At 48.4% G+C, this 20,742-nt stretch overlaps 1 pseudogene; it reads left to right on the plus strand.

Annotated features, from left to right (window-relative positions):
- The first annotated feature begins 275 nt into the window (after positions 1-275).
- On the plus strand, positions 276-19,933 carry LOC131096375 (uncharacterized; annotated as a pseudogene).
- Positions 19,934-20,742: the final 809 nt, after the last annotated feature.

Genomic DNA, 20,742 nt, shown 5'->3' on the forward strand with positions numbered 1-20,742 from the left:
TGGAGGGGGGGTCCTGGAGTGGAAACAGGTTTCTATTTCCTGGAATGATTTTGAGCGATTGCTTCTGTGGGTCTGAGAGCGAGGGCTCTTTTCAGACTCTGCAAAGCCGTTCTCCAAGGAGAAGTGGTCACTTGTGGGGGTACACCTCATGGAGGCCCTCTTTGATGATTGCACGGTAGATGTGGGATCACTGCTGGTGCAGTGGAAAAAGTGTGAGGATCTTTGGCAGGGGTCTGGTCCCTCGGAGTTCCCAGTGGAGCCCTTCTGTCTCGGACATGGACGAGGGGAAGTTTGAGTTTCTGTGCGATGTGGAGCTCTCTCCCCACCCTGGGACGGTGTGCTGGGGGATGGGTCCAACACGGGGGACGGCGATGGTTTCCCTGGGGTGGATTTGGCTGTGCCAGGCTCCCTTGTGCTGCTCTGCAGTGATGCGGCTCCACAGGCTGCACCTCTCTTGGCACCCCTCCCCTCCTCCATGTTGGGGACAGGGCCCCGCGCCGGTCTCGTCCTGTCACAGGCATCTTTTCATTAAAATCCTTTCATTAGGATTTTTCCTCCTGAAGCTGAGACCTTTCAGCAACAAAGTGTAAACAATGGTTATCTGCTGCTGTGCAATGCAACAGGTGGATCCGTGATTGGTCTCCTGTGGATGTTTGGATTTACTGACCACTCACGGCAGAGCTGCTCTTGCTCTCTGATGAGACACAGATCTTTGTTATTCATTCTTTTGATTCTATTCTTAGCTTAGCCTTCCGAGAAACCTTTTCCTTTATATTACTTTTTGGTACAGTTAAAATGTAGTATATATATATATATATATATAAAAAATAATAAATCAAACCTTCTGATCATGGAGTCAACATTCTTGTCTCTCTCTCATCCTGAAAACCCTTGTGACCACCATCACATCCTCCCAGTCCACACTGAGTTTGCAGGCCGTGCTGGCACCTGTGCCCGCCAAGGCGCCCCCTGCCAGGGCTGTGGCACAACAGGGCGCAGAGGTATTTACCTTTAGTGTGAATGCCGACACAGCCAGCAGGAGGCCGGTGGGTGCCGGGGGCCGTGATGCTTCCTCACCGAATTTGTGGACACTTTCCTCGTGCCAGGTGACCGTACGTCTGAGGAACCCTGAGCATTTCTGGCAAGAAGCCAAAACCAAGTGTGATGAGATGTCTGAGCCTGCCTCCTCATGGCATCTGCAGGGTCATGGAGGGGGCTCCTCCGGCTGCAAGGGGTGGAGGGGCGAGTGGTGTTGAGTTGGCTCCCAGTCAATCATCTCCTCTTGTCCCTGTGGGGCTCAAGGACTGGGACACAGCAGGTGCTGTGGCTTTGTCGGAAGGTCCCCAGGCTTTCCCTATGCTCAGGTGTGTTACTCATAACACCCATGAACCGCTTTTGTATAAGCTGGAGAGGGAAGTCCATGATGCGGTTGTTCCGCATGGTTTGGAGTCTGCTGAGGTTATGCAGACTCTCTCGAAGGTTGTTATGGATGTGCTGACATCTCATGACTTCTGTCGTGTAGCACGTTCGCTTTTTGACTTTGTGCAGTTTGATGTTTTTGAGACCAAGTGGGCTCGTTTGGCGGCCCAAGCGGTGGTGCAGAATGCTGCACTGGTGCCGCAGGACCCCAGGCGCGTGGATGTCACTGACATGCTGCTGGGCACAGGGCTTTATGAAAATGCTCAGGGGAAGGTTGGCTTCGATCCCTTTGTGCTTGACCAGTGCCACACACTGGGCATGGCAGTGATTGTTCAGACCCTGGAAATGGCTGCTCCGAGGCAGCCATTTGTGACCATTGGCCGGGGGGATGATGAGCCTTTCATGGCATTTGCAGCAATGCTGACTGCGTTTGTGGAGAGGCAGGTGCCTGATCCTGTGGCAAAGAGGATTGTGATTGCAAACCATGTGAGGTGTAATTGGAATGATGCTTGTAGGAGGGTCATAGTGGCTCTGCCTGGTTTTCCTACTGTTTCTCAGATGGCGGAGGCCTGTGCGGACATCATCCCCTCGGGTCAGAAGTTGGCTGCCGTGGCTGCCGCTGTGCAGCCAGTCTGGGCAGCACCACAGGGCGGGTGGCCACAGCAGGGGACTGTGCAGGCTGGCAAGAAGCAGAGGAATAAAAATCAGAAGTTCAGATTTCCCATGTTCTTATGTGGTCAGTGTGGTAGGCTGAATCACATGTCCAATATCTGCAAGGCGACTGTTCATGTTAATGGCCAGGCTTTACCGGGCTCGGGAAACGTGAAGCGGAGCACGCAGAAGGGACGTGCCCAGACACAAGCTTCTCTCCATACCCAGGAACCGATGGAGGTCTCCTTTGCTGGCTTGCAGCCAGCACCCGCGGATCAGCAGGTGTGGATGTCTGCGCCACAGCAACAGTTGTCTTAGAATCTTGTAAAATACAGAAAGTTCCCCTGGATTCCTTTGATCCCTTGGGTGGGGGCATGAGTGCTCTCCTGATGGGGAGGTCTAGTGCCACCCTTCAGGGCATCATTGTGCACCTGGGGCTCATTGATGCAGATTTCACAGGGCAGATTTGTGCCATGGTCTCCACACCCACCCCGTCCCGTCACGATCCCGAAAGGGACGCAACTTGCTCAACTTGTGCCTTTTAAGTCTTCTGTTAGCAGGACAGCTGACCGGTTGCATGTAGCTGCTGGCTTTGGATCCACTGGGCTGCCTCAAGTTCGCTGGACTGCTGTCCTGACCAAGGACCGTCCCGAGATGCTGTGTACCCTGTCTGTTCCTGGTGCGATGCCATCGGAAATCCACCTCCGTGGGCTTCTTGACAGTGATGCTAACATCATGGTTCTCTCCCTTGCTGCCTGGCCCGGAGAATGGCCCCTGGATCCCATGGGGAAGTCTGACGCAGGTCTGGGAGGGACAGTGCAGTGCTACTTGAGCCTGCGGCCCATGCTGCTTGCGAACCCAGAGGGACAGACAGCCTGGGTTAGGCCTCATGTTACTTCAGCTCCTCCCAACCTCTGGGGGAGGGATCTTCTTCTGTCTGGGGGTGCACATCGGGACGGATTTTTATGGGGCCCACTGCAGTGAAGGGCGCAGAGTGTCTTACGCCTCCTATTCGGTGTCTGGTGGACAAATCTGTCTGGGAGAAGCAGTGGCTTCTCCTCAAGACAAATTGGTCGCCCTTCAGAACCTGGTGCAGCAGAACTTGGATCAGGGTGAAGCCGGTAGGGGGGCTTTGTACAAACCACGAACCAGACAGGGCTGCTGTAGAACGTGCCTCGAGCTGCTTTAATTTTCAGCATCAGTCTCATTACATGGTTATGACAATGGGAAGATGCCAGCAGCTCACATTCCAGGCAGCAGACAAGGAACTTAATGGTACAACTTACTTTATAAGTTTCTAGACCAATCACACAAAGCAAAAGCACATTTACAGCAGTTCTAGCCAATCACCATAAGCACACGTACCTTTGGCTAAAACAATGCTTTCTTATTTGGAATAAAATACCTGCTTGTAAGCCTTAAAACACAATGCACAGAGCTCCATTATAAAGCTTTAATCTTCCTAATATCTTGGTAGATAAACTTTCTGTAGCTTACAGAGCTATTCTAGACAAGTGTTAATACACAGACCATTGTTCTATTTGCACTTGCTTTTCTACAGTTTAAATAATTTTTCTGCTGACCTATCTCATGGCTGCTGCATAACTCTGCTCACAGTTCTGCTGTCTCTGAGGCCTGCATCTTGAAGCTTTCCCAAAATTCTCTAATTTTGTGGATTCCCACACAGGGTCATCTGGAGCCTTCTACCAGTCTCTGGAATACTCCTGTCTTCTGCATCAAAAAGAAATCTGGGAAGTGGAGGTTGTTGCAAGACCCCCGAAAGGTTAATGCCGTGATGGAAAGCATGGGGGCATTGCAGGTGGGCATACCATCGCCTACCATGCTTCCCTCAGACTGGCCGGTCCTCATTGTGGATCTGAAGGATTGTTTCTTTACGATTCCTTTGCATCCCGATGACAGACCGAAGTTTGCCTTCTCAGTGCCAGCGATTATCGAGGCTGAGCCCGCACAGAGATATCAATGGAGGACGTTGCCCGAGGCATGCAGAATTCTCCTGCCTTGTCTGGAGTTCACAAGCAGTTTCCTGATGCATGTCTGTATCATTATATGGAGAACATTCTGGTGGCTATGCCCACCCAGGATGAGCTGCTGAGGATTCAGCCTCGGTTGCTCAATGCTTTGCATGCTCATGGACTGCAGGTGGCTCCAGAAAAGGTTCAACAACAACCACCTTGGAAGTACTTGGGGGTCAAATTTCTGGAAGGGATGATCTGTCACCAGGAGGTGCAATTTGTGCATTCTGTGAAGACACTGAATGATGCTCAGAAATTGTTAGGTGTCATCACTTGGTTATGTCCGTACTTGGGGCTAACCGATGCACAGCCATCTCTTCTGTATGATCTGTTGAAACAAGACTCTGATCTAAAGTCACCTCGCACACTGACCCCTGCGGCACGTAAGGCGTTGCAGGTGGTTCAGCAAGCTGTTTCGGCTTGCCAAGTTTATCGCATTGATCCCTCCGTTGATGTCACTGTGTTCATCAGCACTCCAGATTTGTATCCCACGGGCATCATTGGCCAATGGAGTGACAAATGGTCCAATTCCTTGCATGTGTTGGAATGGGTTTTCCTGCCCCAACTGCCACAGAAGATGGCAACTGCATTGTTTGAGCTGATTGCTCGCTTGATAATCAAATGCCGGCAATGGTGTTTGCAATTGATGGGTGTGGATCCCGCAAAGATCATACTCCCGGTGCAACAGGGGATTTTGACTGGAGCTTTGCAAACAGTGTGTCCCTGCAGAGTGCTCTGGAAAATTTTTCAGGGCAGATCATTTATCATCTGCCCAGTCATAGGTTACTGCATATCGCAAAATTCACACAAATCCCTTTGCAGCCCAAAACTACCAAGGAACCTGTGCAAGGACCCGCCGTCTTCACTGATGGTTCAGGGAAAACAGGAAAGGCCATTGTTACTTGGAGGGATCGATCTGAGTGGCAGGTTCTGGATGCTCATGAGGATGGGTCAGACTAATTGGTTGTAACTGAGGGCTGCTGTCATGGCATCTGGGAAATTTTCCCAGGAACCTTTCAACTTGGTCATGGATTCCGCCTATGTGGCCAATACCGCACAAAGTTTGGGTCATTCCATTTTGAAGGAGGTCAGTAATCCTGCCTTGTTTCATTTACTGAAGACCTTGTGGTGTGCCATTCAGGCCCGGGTTCATCCAGTCTATGTTCTGCATGTGAGGAGTCACACCAATTTGCCAGGCTTTATAGTGGAAGGTAATGCGAGGGCTGACAAGCTGGCTAACCCAGCGTGGGTAGCGCCTCAGCCTGATACACTCGCGCAGGCCGAGGCATTGCATGGGTTTTTCCACCAAAACGCACATACCTTGCAGAAGCAGTTTCAGCTGACGCCAACTAAGTCTCATGACATTGTTGAGTCATGTGATGACTGCCACGCACTTGCTCCGCCTTTGCCGGCAGGGGTAAATCCCAGAGGCCTTAGGGCCTTGGATCTTTGGCAGACCGATGTCACCCAGATTGCTGAGTTTGGCCGGCTGAAGTATGTGCATGTCACAGTGAACACGTTCTCCTCTGCGATGTGGGCTTTGGCTCACACGTTTGGGAGAAGGCCCGTGATGTCCTTGCCCTCTGGAGGCAGGCCTTTGCCGTTCTGGGCATACCTTCTGCTGTGAAAACTGACATTGATCCTGCTTACGCATTGCAAAAGGTGTGGCAGTTCCTGCAGTTGTGGGGTGTCTCGCACAAGTTTGGTATCCCTCATTCTCCGACTGGTCAAGATATTGTAGAAGGCGCTCATGGTACTCTGGAGCGGGTTCCTCATAAACAAAAACGGGGAATGCAGGGTGAAACCCCGCACAGTCGGTTGGCAAAAGCTTTGTGCACAATCAATCATCTCACTGTGCCGCAGAACTCAAATAACCCAGTCATTTTGAATCACCATCTCTCATTGCAGGCTGCGGACAAGGCACATCAGCCTTGAGTGAAGGTTTGGGTACAGAATTTAGTCACCAAACAGTGGGAAGGTCCCTATGACCTTATCGCTTCGGGGCACGGGTATGCTTGTGTATCCACACACACTGGGGTACGCTGGGTACCTTTGACGTGTGTTCACCCTGACCTGCAACCGCAGAGACAGAATCCAGCTGATGAGCAAGATGGAAACCATGACCAACCTGGAAGGCATCAAGTGGGGGAATCATTGAGTGATGATTCGGATGCAGATGATGAGAGTGATCACTCTGATGATTCCTCTGCAAGTGGACACTGAACAGTGTTCATGTTTTCTTTACCATATTGTTCATTTTCTTTCTTTTCTTTTTTAAAGGAAAACAGTGAGATGTTGCCCTGGTTTTTTGAGATTTTCTAAGCCTTCTGATGTTGACATTCTTGTAGTGAACTTTCTCACACACTTTCTATAAATACCTCATTGTTTTGCATTCCTTTATGGAGGAGGAGAAAGTTGATGGACTGTTGGTTTGTCCAGTGTCATTGGAGAGGTGTCACTGTCACCCTCCAATCCACTGTCACTTTTGGAAAACTGTAAATGTTGGAGTCAGAAAATAAACTTCCCCTTTTTTCTTCACCTTGAGAACAACGATGTGAGCTTGTGTTCTTTTGTGTCCTATAATGACACTCCTGGGGCAGCGACTCCCTCTGAGTGGGGCCTCTCCCAGCCGGGAACTCTCCCATTTGCTGCACTCGGGGATCCCGAACAACAAGAGAGCCTGGGCTGATCCCCTCACTCCTCCAGGCTCAGCCCTTCACCCCCTGGGGAGATGGCAAAGGATCCACAGGGAGCATTCCCTGCCCTCAGGGGAATTGCTCACAGGTGCCTTGCACTGACTCTTTGTGTCTGTGTGCACACAGGAGTGCCTGTACTGGGGAAATGTGGCAGAAATGCTGCTCTCTGAGGGGTTGGAGTGCCTTGGATAGCTGAATCAGTCAGGCCTGTAGGTAAGGTTAAGTCACAAGGTCTAAGTGAAGTTAAATGCTGCTAAACAGTATTTAACTTCAATTATAACCTATGACTTAGCAATTTAAAAGAGTACTAACACTTAACAATATTTAACTTCGCTTATAACTTCTATTAAACTTAAAAACTTAGCAAGAAACCAACTCTTAGCAGCATTTAACTTCACTTAGACACTTGACAGCCTCATGGAACCAAGGGGCCATTGTGACACTGAGGGGACTCATGAAATCATGGAGATCATTGTGACACTCTGAGGCCCCATGGAATAAGCAAAGCATTGTGACACTGCAGGGCCTCATGGAACCAGTGAGACCATTGTGACCCTGGGGGTCCCCATAAACCAAGAGCACCATTATGATACTGTGGGGCCTTGTGAAACCAAACGTCCTTTGTGACACTGCAGGGATGCATGGAACCAAAGGTCCATTGTGACATTGCAGGGCCTCGTGTCATCAGTGGTCCATTGTGACACTGGGCCACCAAAGGGGACCATTGTGACACTGCAGGGCTTCACGGAACCTCGAGGCCATGGTGACATTGTGGAACTCTATTGAACCAAGGGTTCATTGTAACACTGCAGGGCTGCATGGAACCAAAGCTCCAGGGTGACACAGAGTGGCCTCCTGTCATCAATGGTCCATTGTGACACAGTGGAACCAAAGAGACCATTGTGACACTGCAAACCCCCAGGGTCCAAAGGTCCTTTGTGACATTGCAAGGCTTATGGAAAAGAAGAGTCACAGGACATTGTGGGACCTGAGGAACCACGGAGACCATTGTGACACTGCAAGGGCTGATGGAATCAGTGGGACCATTGTGACACTGTGGGGCCTTCTGGAACCTACTGGCCATTGTGACACTGTGGGACTCCATTGAACCAAGGGTCTATTGTGACACTGCAGGTCTTCTTGTAATCAAGGGACCATTGTGACACTGCTGGACCCCATAGAAACAGGTCAGCATTATGGCACTGTGGGGCCTCATAGATCCAAGGCACCATTGTAACAGTGTGGGACCCCATAAAACCAAAGGAACAAAGAACAGGTCTAGTTGGTTTGGCCTTCCAGGGGCCACCTGACTGGTCCAGCTGACCCTGGCATGTTGAGGATCTCTTCTCATCTGCTGCTGAAGCACAGGGACTCCATGCTTTCCTTCCTATGGAAAAGAACTCTCCTTCTCCTCCAGGAACCCATGGTCAGATTTGGGATTTCTCCTCCGAATTTCCTTATATCCAGGGATTGTTCCCTTAGGAACATTGCCAGTACAAATCTGGCAGTGGTTTCACAAGGCTCACTTCCCATCAGTCCCCAAAACATTGGGGAAATCTCTGCGCTTCCCTTGCTCTGGGAAAGGTATGTCCTGCTTCTCCAGGTGTCCATGGCCGAGATTGTGTTTTCACCTCCAAAATTCCCTAAATCCAAAGACTGCTCCCAGACAAAATCTACCATTCCTGACAAGTCTGGCTGGCCTTGGACCAGTGAGGCTCTCGCCAGCCTTCCAAACACTGGGGCTCTGTGCTTTCCTTCCTATGGAAAAGAACTGCCGTTCTCTTTCAGGCGCCCATGGCCAGAACTGGGGTTCCACCTCCAACATTGCCTGTTGTGACAGACTGGAGGAGATTTTTGGCTCAAAACATTTCATTTGTGAGGGAGGAAGGGGCAGGTCCAGCCTTGCCCTGCCCTGGAACCCCAATCCCCCCAGAGCCTCTATCCCAGCCCAGCAGTGTCTGCCAGTCCCTGGCACAGCACAGGCAATGCTCCACAGCCACCTCTGCAGCCCCCAGCCCAGCTCCTGAGGGACCAAATGAGCCCAAGGCCCACCTGGAGGAAGGGCCCAGGAAGACCAAGTGGTATTGAAGACTGACCACAAGGCAAGCACACATCTTGACTCTACCTCTTCTTGGAATTTCCACCTGAACAGTGCTGGAACCCAGGAGTTGGTAACTGTGTGTGTGCTTCTCTGCATCTTTTTGCCTTGCTCTCTTTCTGTGTCTTCTTCTGTTTCTGTGCTCCTGCAAATTTTGATTAATATTAAATGGAACAGGCTTACAATTAGTGAAGTTGAATGGCTCAAGTCAATGCTTTGAGAAGTGTTTTATGTTGACTTAATGTCTGTTGTGATTTGAGATGAGAAGAATTTTAAAAAGTAAAACATTTTCGTGTAAGTGACAATCTGTTATACCACTGAGATACTGAACACGTCTGTGTGAAACACAAATGTTAAAGATGAAAAAGCCCAGGAACCTCCTCTTTCTTTTCCAGTCAACAAAGAAGCAGTGGGCCCTGGCCCTGGCCCCCATCTCAACCAAACCAAACCAAACCAAACCAAACCCAACCCAACCCAACCAAACCAAGCAGCCCTGCTGTGGGCTGAGCTCCTGCTCCCCTCCCCAGGCTGCCCCTCTCCACATTGGCCCCATTCTAACCAAACCAAACCCCAACAACTACCAAACAGGAAAACAAGAGGCTACAAAACCCCAACCAGAACAAAGCAAGACACAGCTATTGAAATCTTACCAAGTCCCCTCCCCCCAACACAACTAAAACAAAAAACCCCTAGAAGCTACAACCCATACAAAATAACCTTACAACTAAAAACTTAAACATAAAAAAAGCCAAAAACCAACCATAAAACCAATCCTAACACAACCCAACCACAACTTCCACCACAAGTTACCGGCAGGTAAGGTGTTAGTCCTTTCAATGCTTCAATCCTCTTTCAAGTAAAAGAAAAAAAACACCAACAAAATGCACGCATATTAAAAAAAAATAAAAAACCATCCAAGTCAGTAATGAAGAAATTAAATCCCAAATAAAAAAGAAGGAAAAATACCTTAATCATAAAACTAAAATCCTTTTATAAATATAAAGAAAAACAACTTTTTTTTATAGTACAAAAAACCATTAAAAAATTAATATCAAACAGAAACCTGCATGCTAAAATTAAACAAATTTTAAAATAGCAGCATTTCCATAGTACATTTAAACAGGGAAAAAAAAAAAAAAGTAGTCCAGTATCCCCAAGAGAAGATCTCTATTTGCAGAGATAAAAATAATTTAAAAAGAAAAAAATAAAAACTTTTACACTTAAAGAACTCATCTTTAAAAAAATACCCCATAAGTCAGCATGGCCCATCTATAAGCTGTAAAAAGGCTTGTAGCAAGAAAAACTTCACAATAAAAGAGTTCCTCAGACAAATGTTATCCATGTCAGAATTAAGAATCAAAAGAAAAAAATTTTTCTTCTTGTAAAAAAATCTCCATAACATTTACAAGAAAAACTTCTCTCCCAAAGTAAATTTAAAAAGACTATTCTAGAAATAGTAAATACCTAGAAATTTTAAGTTTACTTTACATTGGCAGTAAAAAGAAAACTTTAAAAAGAAAAAACAGTGTTCTAAAGAATTTATTTAAATTTTTACTACTTTTTTCTTTTTGAATTTACTTTTAAGAAAAATTTCTTGATAGCCTTTTAAAATGTTAGGCCTACTTTACCTTTCTCCTAATCCTATCTCACAACAAAATAAATACATAAATACCAAACTGACACTAAAACCCACCACACTCATCAATACATTAATTAAGAAATCTCAGGAGTAGAAAAATGTTAAATTAACCAAACCAAAACCACTACAATGTCATAATAAACCATTTGCCAAATTTTCTCTCATTGTCTAAAGTTCTCAGTAAAGGCTGTTTTTTTGTTTTGAGCCCCTGAGAATCTCTTGCTGGTATTTCTCCAGTGAGTTAACTCAGAGGAGACAAACAATTGTAATTCCTCTAAAATGTCTCTTTGAGTGAGCTTTTTGGGGGGAGTCAGGGCTTGTGTGTCCTGCTTGGCACAGCCCAGGCAGGGCTTTCCCAGCCACATTCCACACTCCATTTCCCAGCTGGAGCCGCTGCTGCCTCTGAGTTGTGCTGCCCCAGCCCCAGGGACGCTCTCCTTGTCTGCCCATTCCCCCACGGTCTCTGGGCAGGGATGGCCTCAGTGGGGGCTGCTGACATCCTCAGCACCTTGGAGGCTGCTGCTGAATTTTCCTGCTCCAGAGGCTTTTTCAGCCTTCAGCTCTTGAGTGCAGGAATTCCGTGTCCCAGGGCTCATTAACATTCAGAACAGCTAAACAAGCCAAGCCTCTGGGAATAATTTGATTTCAGTTTCCAAAAAATTTCTAGTTAAGTAGATCTCAGTAGTTTATTCCAAGCGAACTCATAATATTTAAAAAGACAGTGAGAAAATATTTTTTAGATCTGGTTTAGAGTTTTTTCCTGTTAATTTATTGATACGTGCTATCTCCAGCTGACACTGAATCCAAGTACCCCCTCATGCAGTTTCAATAGATATGAAAGTCAAGACCCTTCACGGCTGACAATCAATCAGACTCTGTCCCTACCCCCACCCCACCATTTCCCCAAACCAAGCCCTGGCACTCAGAGCAGCCTTGTGCAAATCTGAGCTCCCTCCAGCCCAGGCTGCACCTGCAGCTTTCAGCTCCTTGGCTCCAACTCCCACCTGCTTTCCTTGGAGAAGGAGCTGCCCGAGACACAGAGGGATGTTCATTTGTTGCCAGCCAACAAAGCCAAGGGAAGACACAGCTCCATCAAATGCAAAAGTCAGTCTTGTCCCTGGATCTACCCCGCACCTGATCCCCACAGTCTGTCCTGTTACCTTCATTCTTCCGTTGCCAGGGACTTTCTGGTACAAGGGAGCTCTGCTCTGGCTATGGAGGAGGGTGGAAGTGCCACTACTGGAGTGGGAAGCACAGCTCATCAGGGTTTGTGTCCTTTGGGGGTCAGGAACTGATGAGACTCAGAGGCACGGAAAGATTCTCTTCATGGCCAACGGACCACAGTTGAACAGGACACAATTTAATAACAATCCCGCTCTTCCCTGAGCTATGTGCAATATCCCAGCAGCGTCTGATGAGTCCACCATTCACACGTGATTTCCATACTAAAATAATTTTATAGAAACGTGGTTCTGTGATAGATATAAGCACAATTAAGTTCTTGTATCAGGATGCTCATTCTGTAGTGGGGACAAAATAGCTCAAACAATTCCTGATTTGCAAAGCTGTCAGTGGTGGATGGAGAAGGGAGGTCAGGCTGCTCTTGGTGGTGAGGAAAAGCTGAAAGCAGCCTGACTCATTTCATCTCCTTCTGTCCTGGCTGATCTGCCCTCTTTCCCCTTCCACCCATTGGCTTTTGTCTCCCCTCAGCCCCCTGTGAAGAGCCTGGCTCTGTGTTCTCCATCCCCTCCTCACTGGCACTGCCAGGCTGGCATGAGGAGCCCCTCAGCCTTCCCTGCTCCAGGCTGGACAAGCCCAGCTCCCTCAGCCTCTGCTCACAGCCCAAGGGCTCCAGCCCCACCTTGAAGGCCCTTCCCAGACCCTGCTCCAGCTGCCAGACATCTTTCCTGTCCTGGGGAACCCAACCCAGGCCACAGTGACTGGAGAACCCACGTCCTTGATGTCCTGGTCACACAGCCCTGGCCCCTTGTTCCCCTGTCAGGCTCTGGGGTGGATCCTGTGGAACATCCTTTGGTGGAGGCTGTGGCACCAGGTGGGCTGGGGGGATCCCGGGGGACAGGGACCCAGCTGGGCACGAACAGCATTGGAGTTGTTGGGAGAAACTGTGAGAGGGAGCTGGGACAGAGTGACCAACCCAGTGACCTGACACAGCCCTGCTGGGATGTCACACAGCCCCTCTGGGATGTCACAGCCTGCTCTGTGATGTCACAGCCCATTCTCTAATGTCACACAACTGGTCTCTGATGTCACAGCCAACTCTGTGATGTAATATTCTGCTCTGTGATGCCAGATCTCTGCCCTGTGATATCAAAGCCTGCTCTGTGATGTCACAGAGGCAATCTATCATGTCATAGTTCTCGATAATCTCACCTATCCCACTCTGTGATGTCATAGCCCACTCTGTCACCTCATGTTACAAGATCATAAATTGTCTCCACCAGGTGAGCTGACACCTGGAGCTTGTTCTCCAAAACCCCATGCCTATGGAAACCACACAATGCCCATTGTGTGAGAAGGGGAACTGGAAGTTCAGTAGCCTCAGTGTCCTGCCAGCTCAGCCAGGCCCACTGGAACATTGGGGTCCACGACCACCAGGGACCAACAGAGAGACCCCCAGGGCAGAAGAACACATGGGTTAAGAGGAGGGGAAATATGTTATTGATTTTGGGGAAATTATTATCCTATGTATGTCTAGTCTAGGACAATCTATGAATATGTGTGCAAAATACAGAATAGAAACAGAAACTTTCCTGTACACTGCCTGCACGGCTTTGGGAGGAACTCTCCCCCATGCATCCAGCTGAATTAAGAATGCTGCTTCCTAATGCTACATTGGGGTTAAGGAGTTTTCTGTTTCACCAAGTTTTTCGTAGCACTCCCAATGCCAAGGAAAGCTCTGTGTCCTGCTGTTCACAAACAGAGAAGGGCTTGTGGCAGATGTTGGGCTCAGAGGTTGCCTTGAGCACAGTGACCATGAAATAATCAAGTTTTCAATGTTCTGGGAAAGAAGGAGGGGCAGCAACAAAACTTCTACACTGGAATTAGGAAGGGCAGACTTTGGCCTATTTAGGATGCAGATTTGGGGAGTACCAAATCAGGTACTGATATTTTTTAAGGAAAACATCCCTTAAAAACAAAGGGGTCCAGGAAGGATGGACACATTTCAAGGAAGTAATCTTAAGGGGGAAGGAGCAGCCTGTCCCAGTGTGGCAAAAGATGAGCTAGTGAGGAAAATGACTGGCCTGGCTTGCCGTGGAGCTTTTGTGAGAACTCAAGGTTAACAAGAGGTGCATCAACTTTGGACAGAAGGTCAAGCAGCTTAGGAAATGTTTAAGGATGTTGTGAAGTCGTGCAGAAAAAAAGTCAAGAGGTGAAAGCTCAATTAGAGTTTAACCTGACCATTTCCGTGAAAAAAAAATAGACAATGTTTCCACAATTAAATTAATAGCAAATCATGGGATAAGGAGAACCTCTACTCTTTATTGGATGCAGTGGGGAATATAGTGACTGAAGATAAGGAGAAGGCAGAGCTACTTAACATCTTGTTTCTCTCAATTTTCGATATTAGGGCAGGCTGTCCTCAGGACAAGTGTTCTGCTGAGCTGGTAGATGGGCACAGGGACCAGAACAGGCCCTGGAATCCAGGAGGAAGGCGTTGGTGACCTGCTGAGCCCCTCAGATGTTCACAGGTGTCTATGGGAGGAGATGGGATCCATCTCAACTGGGTGGGGGAGCTGTGGATGAGCTCCCCAAGCTGCTCTCCATCATTTACCATCAGTGCTGGCTCAGCAGGGAGGTCCCAGAGGACTGGAGGTGCCAGTGTGAGCCCATCCCCAAGAAGGGCTGGAAGGAGGAGCTGGGGAACTCCAGGCCTGTCAGCCTGACCTGGGTGCCCAGCAAGGTTATGGAACAGATCACCTTGAGTGCCATCACAGGGAGCCCTCTGGCCGAGGGGTCAGAGCAAGCCAGCGTGGATTCCACTGTCTGCATGGAATGGTCCGGATCAGGGGATTGTGTCCAACATCAGCAAATCTGCAGATGACACGAAATTGGGTGTGAGTTTGGATCTGCTGCACGATGGAGTAGGAGGGCTCTGCACAGGGCCCTGGACAGGCTGGATCCAGGTGTGGTTTAACAGGGATGTGTGATCCAACAAGGTGAGGTTTAACAAGTCCAAGTGCTGGGTCCTGCACTTTGGCCACAAGAACCCCTGCAGCAGTACAGGCTGGGGACAGAGCGGCTGGACAGCAGCCAGGCAGAAAGGGACCTGCAGGGACTGATGGACAGCAGGCTGGGCATGAGCCAGCAGAGTGCCCAGGTGGCCAAGAAGGCCAATGGCTCTTGGCCTGGATTAGGAATGGCGTGGCCAGCAGGAGCAGGGAAGGGATTCTTCCCCTGCACTGGTCACTGCTCGGGCAGCACCTCAAGTGCTGTGACTAGTTCTGGGTCCTCTGGGGTGCGGAATTAGAAGAAATTTGTATTAGGAAGAGTAAAGAAAGCAAAGGTGAAGCAGAGGAAATGCTCAGGGCAGTTTGGGGGTGGCTGCCAGGCAGCCCTGGCTCTGAGCAACAGCATCTGCAGTGGCACAGGAAACTCCCATCTGATGGGAACAAACTTTCTGGCTGACTGCAGAGGCCCGGACAAAGCTGAGTGGTTTCCCTGGTGTCCCCAAGCCCTTACTGGCCCCAGGGGCTGATGGCATTTGTGCTCCCTCAGGTTCATGTCCCCACACAAACAGCATGGGGTGCTCCCCCTGCTGTGTGCAATGCAAACAGGGGCTGCTGAGCCAGTGCTGCCTTGTCTGTGCCTGCAAGGATGGGGCACCTGTGTGAGCTGGGGGAGAGGCCAGGGCTGCAGAGGGGGGATGTTGTTGGCAGATCCATGAGGACGCTCTGGGACGCTGCCCTGCACTGTGCAGCGCACTGGGGATGGATCAGCCCCTGCTCTGCTGCTCCTTCCCATCTCCCCCAGGGCCCTTGCAGAGCCCCAGCCATGCTGTTTGTCCCCAGCCTGCCCATGGCCAGCCTGGCGCTGCTCACGGGGGCTTTTCTGTGCTGAGCATTGGCCTGGCTGTGTTCTTGAGAGAGCCTGGGCAAGGAGCCTGGAGCCCCCAGGCCCTGGGCTGAGGTGTCAGCGCTGCCCCAGCAGTGCCCATGGCCTGTCCCTGCTGCAGCCCCGGCACTGCCACCCCCAGGGCTGTGCCCGGCCCCGAGAGCACTCAGGCCCTGCAGCAACACCAGGGCCACCAGGGCAGCGGGGCAGGGCTGTTGGAAAAGAAATGAAATTTAGCAAAATGTTTAATTATAGTGAGTTGTGTGTGAACTGGTTTGTTAAAAAGTAGTTTTGTAGCCGTTGAAAGTGTGTGTTGGGTTTTGTGTGTTACCTTGCAGGTAGTCTTAGGGATTTAATAAATAATTAAACTAGTGCAAGAAAGTAAGAATGCTAACCTGTCTGGAGGCAGCATACAATGCTCTTAGAATAAGGTAAGCAGAGGATTAATGATCTTGTTTGTGAACCAAGGAATGTATCACAAGGGGTCTGTGACCAGGCAAGGGGAACGGAGGACTGTTTCTTGGAGGCTAGGCAAGGGGAACGGGAAACTGTTTCTTGGAGACTTTGTTGTGAATCTCATGTATAAGAGGGAAGCACCCATACGTGAATTTGGGGGCTCGGACTTTAGGGACGTGAGTCCCCCAGTTCCCCGGGCCCTTAATAAAGCACCCACAAAACTTATCCGAGTTTTGTGTCATTTATCAATTGGGCAACAGTTTTCTGGCAACCGCGGCAGGACTCCGAGGGCTGCTGGGGCGGTTCGCGTCCCGATCCACTTCAAGCCGGCACCGAGCACTTCTCGGGGAGTCATCGGTCGTGCCCGACCCCCCGCGCCTGTCGGACAAACTGCATTAAGGTAAGCCCGAAGGTGCTTTATATTGGAAAAAAAGGTGATAATTGGATTTGGATTTGGTGGTTGGTAAAAAAAATAAGCCTAGGCTCCGGCCATAAGACGTCTAAGGACGCAGGACCGGAACTTGCCTCCTGTTTGTTTTAGGGAAGGACGGCGAGAAGGTATATTGGTTTAAGGTATATTGGTTTATTGGGATTAATAGTGGAATTAAAGGTTGTAATATGATGTCTTTTAAAACTTTTAAAACCTTAGTGCAAGCCAATGGTAAAATACCTGGAAATACACCATTAGGTTGTATATTGAAATGGTGGAAAAGTGAGGGGTATTATCAAGAACTGGATAAAAGCAAAATGATAGATTATTGTAATCATTGGTGCCCTGAATATGAGGTTGGGGAAGCGGGATGGCCGGTGAATGGTACACTGGAATTGGGGATAATGGAATCTTTGATGCAATTTTTAAGGAGAAATGAGAAATGGGATGAAATACCATATTTGGATTTTTTTTTCGTTTTATATCGGAAAGAGGAATGGCAAAAGGAATGCGGTATTTTTGTTTTAGAAGTGAATGATGAAAGCGAGTGTGTGGGATGTAAAGAAAGAAAGGAGCGTAATTTGTATCCTTCAGTTGAGGAAGATTTGTCTTATTGTATAGCACCTCCGAGGGTTCCGGTTGCTCCTAATGTGCCCCCTGCTCCCTCTGCGGATATAGCTATAAAAACGGGATCTAGTGAGAGTGATAGTGATGGTGGTGATGGTGAAAAGAATGAGTGTGTTAAAAGAACTCTGTTAGCAGGGCGGACTCTCAAGGGAAGGAAGGGGCAGAAGGGGCCACAGTTAATTGCGCCGTTAAGGGAAGCTGTGGGATCACAGGGAGAAGGGATACTTTTAAAAGTGCCTTTCTCCCCCGGGGATTTGGTAATATGGAAGCAATCAGCGGGGAGTTATCGGGAGGATCCTGAAAGGGTGGCAAGGGTGGTTAAAATGGTAATAAAGACTCAGAATCCGGACTGGAATGATTTACAGGTATTATTAGATACTATAACGGATTCCACGGAAAAGGAAATGGTTATTAGAGCCACTAGAGAAAAGGCTCGTGAGGAAATTCGGTTGAGACAACTAAATGAGACAGTTGATGAATTGGTACCAAGTGAGGAACCTAAGTGGGACCCAAACTCTATGGGAGGAATAAGGGCTGTAAAACGATATCAGGAATTGTTGGTGGAAGGAATTAGGACAGGAATACCTAAGACTATGAACTGGTCTAAGTTGTATTCGGTCAAGCAGGACAAGAATGAGTCTCCGTCTGCCTTTTTAGAATGATTAAAAGACATGGCTCGGAAGTTTACTAATTTAGATGTAGAGGATCAATCAGGAAAACTTCAATTGGCATTGTTGTTTATGGGGCAATCACAAGAGGATATTAGGAAAAAGTTACAAAAGCTGGAAGGAGAGGATACTAGAAGTTTGGATAAAATGCTGGAGGTAGCGTGGAAGGTATACAACAACAGGGAAAAAGAAACTGCAAAAAGACAACAAGCTAGTATTCTGGCTGTAATGCAACAGGCAGGGGCAGGAGGAAGACCCATTAGGGGTCGAGGTCGGGGAGGAGCTAATCACAGACAGAGGGGGTTGCCAAGAGGTCGGGGAGGATTTGGGTTTGCACCTAACATGGGGAGGTTGGATCCAAACCAGTGTGCGTTTTGCCGACAATTGGGACACTGGAAAAATGAATGCCCGGTTAGAGGAGGTATGGGCATGGGAAACATGGGATTAAGGACAGCCCCAATGGGAAATGCCCCTGTGGGAGGATTCACGGGAGGACCAGCAGAAGTCGCTCAAGCACTAGTTTTGGGAAACTATCAGAATCAAAGCTGACTAGAAAAGGATTTAAGGGTAGTTTTAGAAATAGATGGAAAGGATCAAGAATTTATGGTAGACACTGGAGCTACTTATTCTGTACTCAATAGACGATTGGGACCTTTGAGTGACACAACGGTACAGGTGGTGGGGGCAACAGGGAAGCTAGAGGAACAACCATTTTTACAACCTTTAAATCTTAGGTTTGGGGGAAGGAATTAGATCACCATTTTTTGTATATGCCAAACTGCCCCACACCCCTTCTTGGTAGAGATCTGTTGTCCCGACTTAATGTGAAAATAGTATTTGAAGGGGGAAGGGTGAAAATGGAAATACCTGAGGAGCAAATAGCAGGCATTTTTGTAATCAAGGAAGTGGATGCCTCTCCTATTCCAGAAGAAATTTAGCAGGCTGTAGTACCCTGGGTATGGGAGTCAGGGGTCCCCGGAAAATCTAAAGCTGCGCAGCCAGTAAAGGTGGAACTAAAGGAAGGAGCCCGACCAGTGAGGATAAAGCAATACCCCTTGAAGCTTGAGGCAAGGAGGGGAGTAGCCCCGTTAATTAAACAATTTTTGGCTCAAGGAATATTACAGGAATGTGAATCGGAGTATAATACTCCAATTTTTCCAGTAAAGAAACCTAATGGTAAGTACCGTTTGGTACAGGACTTAAGGGCTATTAATGAAATAGTGAAAGACATACATCCAGTTGTTGCTAATCCTTATACCTTGTTAACATCTGTATCAGAGGAGTTTAAATGGTTCTCAGTGATTGACCTTAAAGATGCCTTCTTCTGCATCCCACTGGCAGTAGAGAGTAGGAAATATTTTGCCTTCGAGTGGGAGAGTCCTGATTTTGGGAGAAAGAAGCAGCTTACGTGGACAAGACTCCCACAGGGATTTAAATGCTCCCCTACTATTTTTGGAAACCAACTGGCCAAGGAGCTGGAGGAATGGAAGATAACCCAGGTAACAATATCCCTTGTATGTAGTCCTGCAGTATGTGGACGACATTTTTCTGGCTACTAAGGAAAGGGAAATATGCGTGGAATTAACAATTAAATTACTCAACATGCTTGGCCAAGCAGGGTATCGGGTTTCTAAGGAAAAAGCTCAATTGGTCAAAAATAGCGGTATTTACCTCGGTTGTGAGATCACACAAGGGCAGAGACGTTTGGGAGTAAACCGAATAGAGGCAATATGTGCTATTCCTGCCTCGTAACCATCAGGAATTGAGATCTTTTCTAGGAATGGTGGGATGGTGTCGACTGTGGATCATGAATTTCGATCTCCTAGCCAAGCCACTATATGAGGCCTTGAAGCAGCATCGGTTGGAGTGGACGACACAGCAAAAGAAGGCCTTCCAGGAATTGAAGCAGGCACTAAAGGAGGCCCCAGCCCTAGGACTCCCTGATGTGACCAAGGAATTCCAGTTGTACGTGAATGAGAGGCAAAAACTGGCATTGGGGGTCCTCACCCAGAAGGTGGGATCCTGGAAGAGGCCAGTGGGATACTTCTCTAAACAACTGGATTCGGTAAGTTCCGGGTGGCCCTCGTGTTTACGAGCCGTGGCGGCAACAATAATTCTTATTCAAGAGGCCCGGAAATTGACTTTGGGGGCAAAAATGAAAGTGTTTGTTCCCCATATGGTCATGGCCGTTTTGGAGTAAAAGGGGGCTCACTGGCTATCATCCAGTCGAATGTTGCAATACCAGGCCATCCTGAGAGAACAGGATGATATTGAAATAAGGACTACTAATCATGTTAATCCAGCAAAGTTTTTACGCAGTGACCAGGAAGCTAGGGGACTGGTGCATGATTGCGTAGAGGTAATTGAACAAGTATATGCCAGCAGACCCGACCTAAAGGATGAACCATTGGAAGAAACTGAATGGGAACTATACACTGATGGATCCAGTTTTGTCGAGAATAGGACTCGCTATGCCGGGTATGCAGTGGTAACATTGGATCAGGTAATAGAGGCAAAGGCTTTGTTACCTGGAACTTCGGCCCAGAAGGCAGAGGTGATTGGACTCACCAGAGCCCTGTATTTGAGCAAGGACAAAAAGGTTAATATCTGGACAGATTCTAAATATGTCTTTGGTGTGGTTCATGTACATGGGGCGTTATGGAAGGAAAGGGGGCTTTTGAATTCACAGGGAACCAACATCAAGCACCAGGAAGAAGTGCTACAGCTACTGGATGCGGTACACAGTCCCAAAGCAGTTGCAGTAATGCATGTTAGAGGACATCAGACTGCGGAAGGAGACGTTTACAGAGGAAATCAATTTGCTGATGTTACAGCTCGGCAAGTGGCACGGGAAGTATGGACTCAAATGGCATTGGTACCGGTAAGAACAAATCCGGCTACCCCATACCTGAATCAGGAGCCCAAATATTCAATAGAAGAGGGAAAACTAAT

This window comes from Melospiza georgiana, unplaced genomic scaffold (assembly GCF_028018845.1).
Source record: "Melospiza georgiana isolate bMelGeo1 unplaced genomic scaffold, bMelGeo1.pri scaffold_29, whole genome shotgun sequence".
In the NCBI taxonomy this organism is placed as follows: Eukaryota; Metazoa; Chordata; class Aves; order Passeriformes; family Passerellidae; genus Melospiza; species Melospiza georgiana.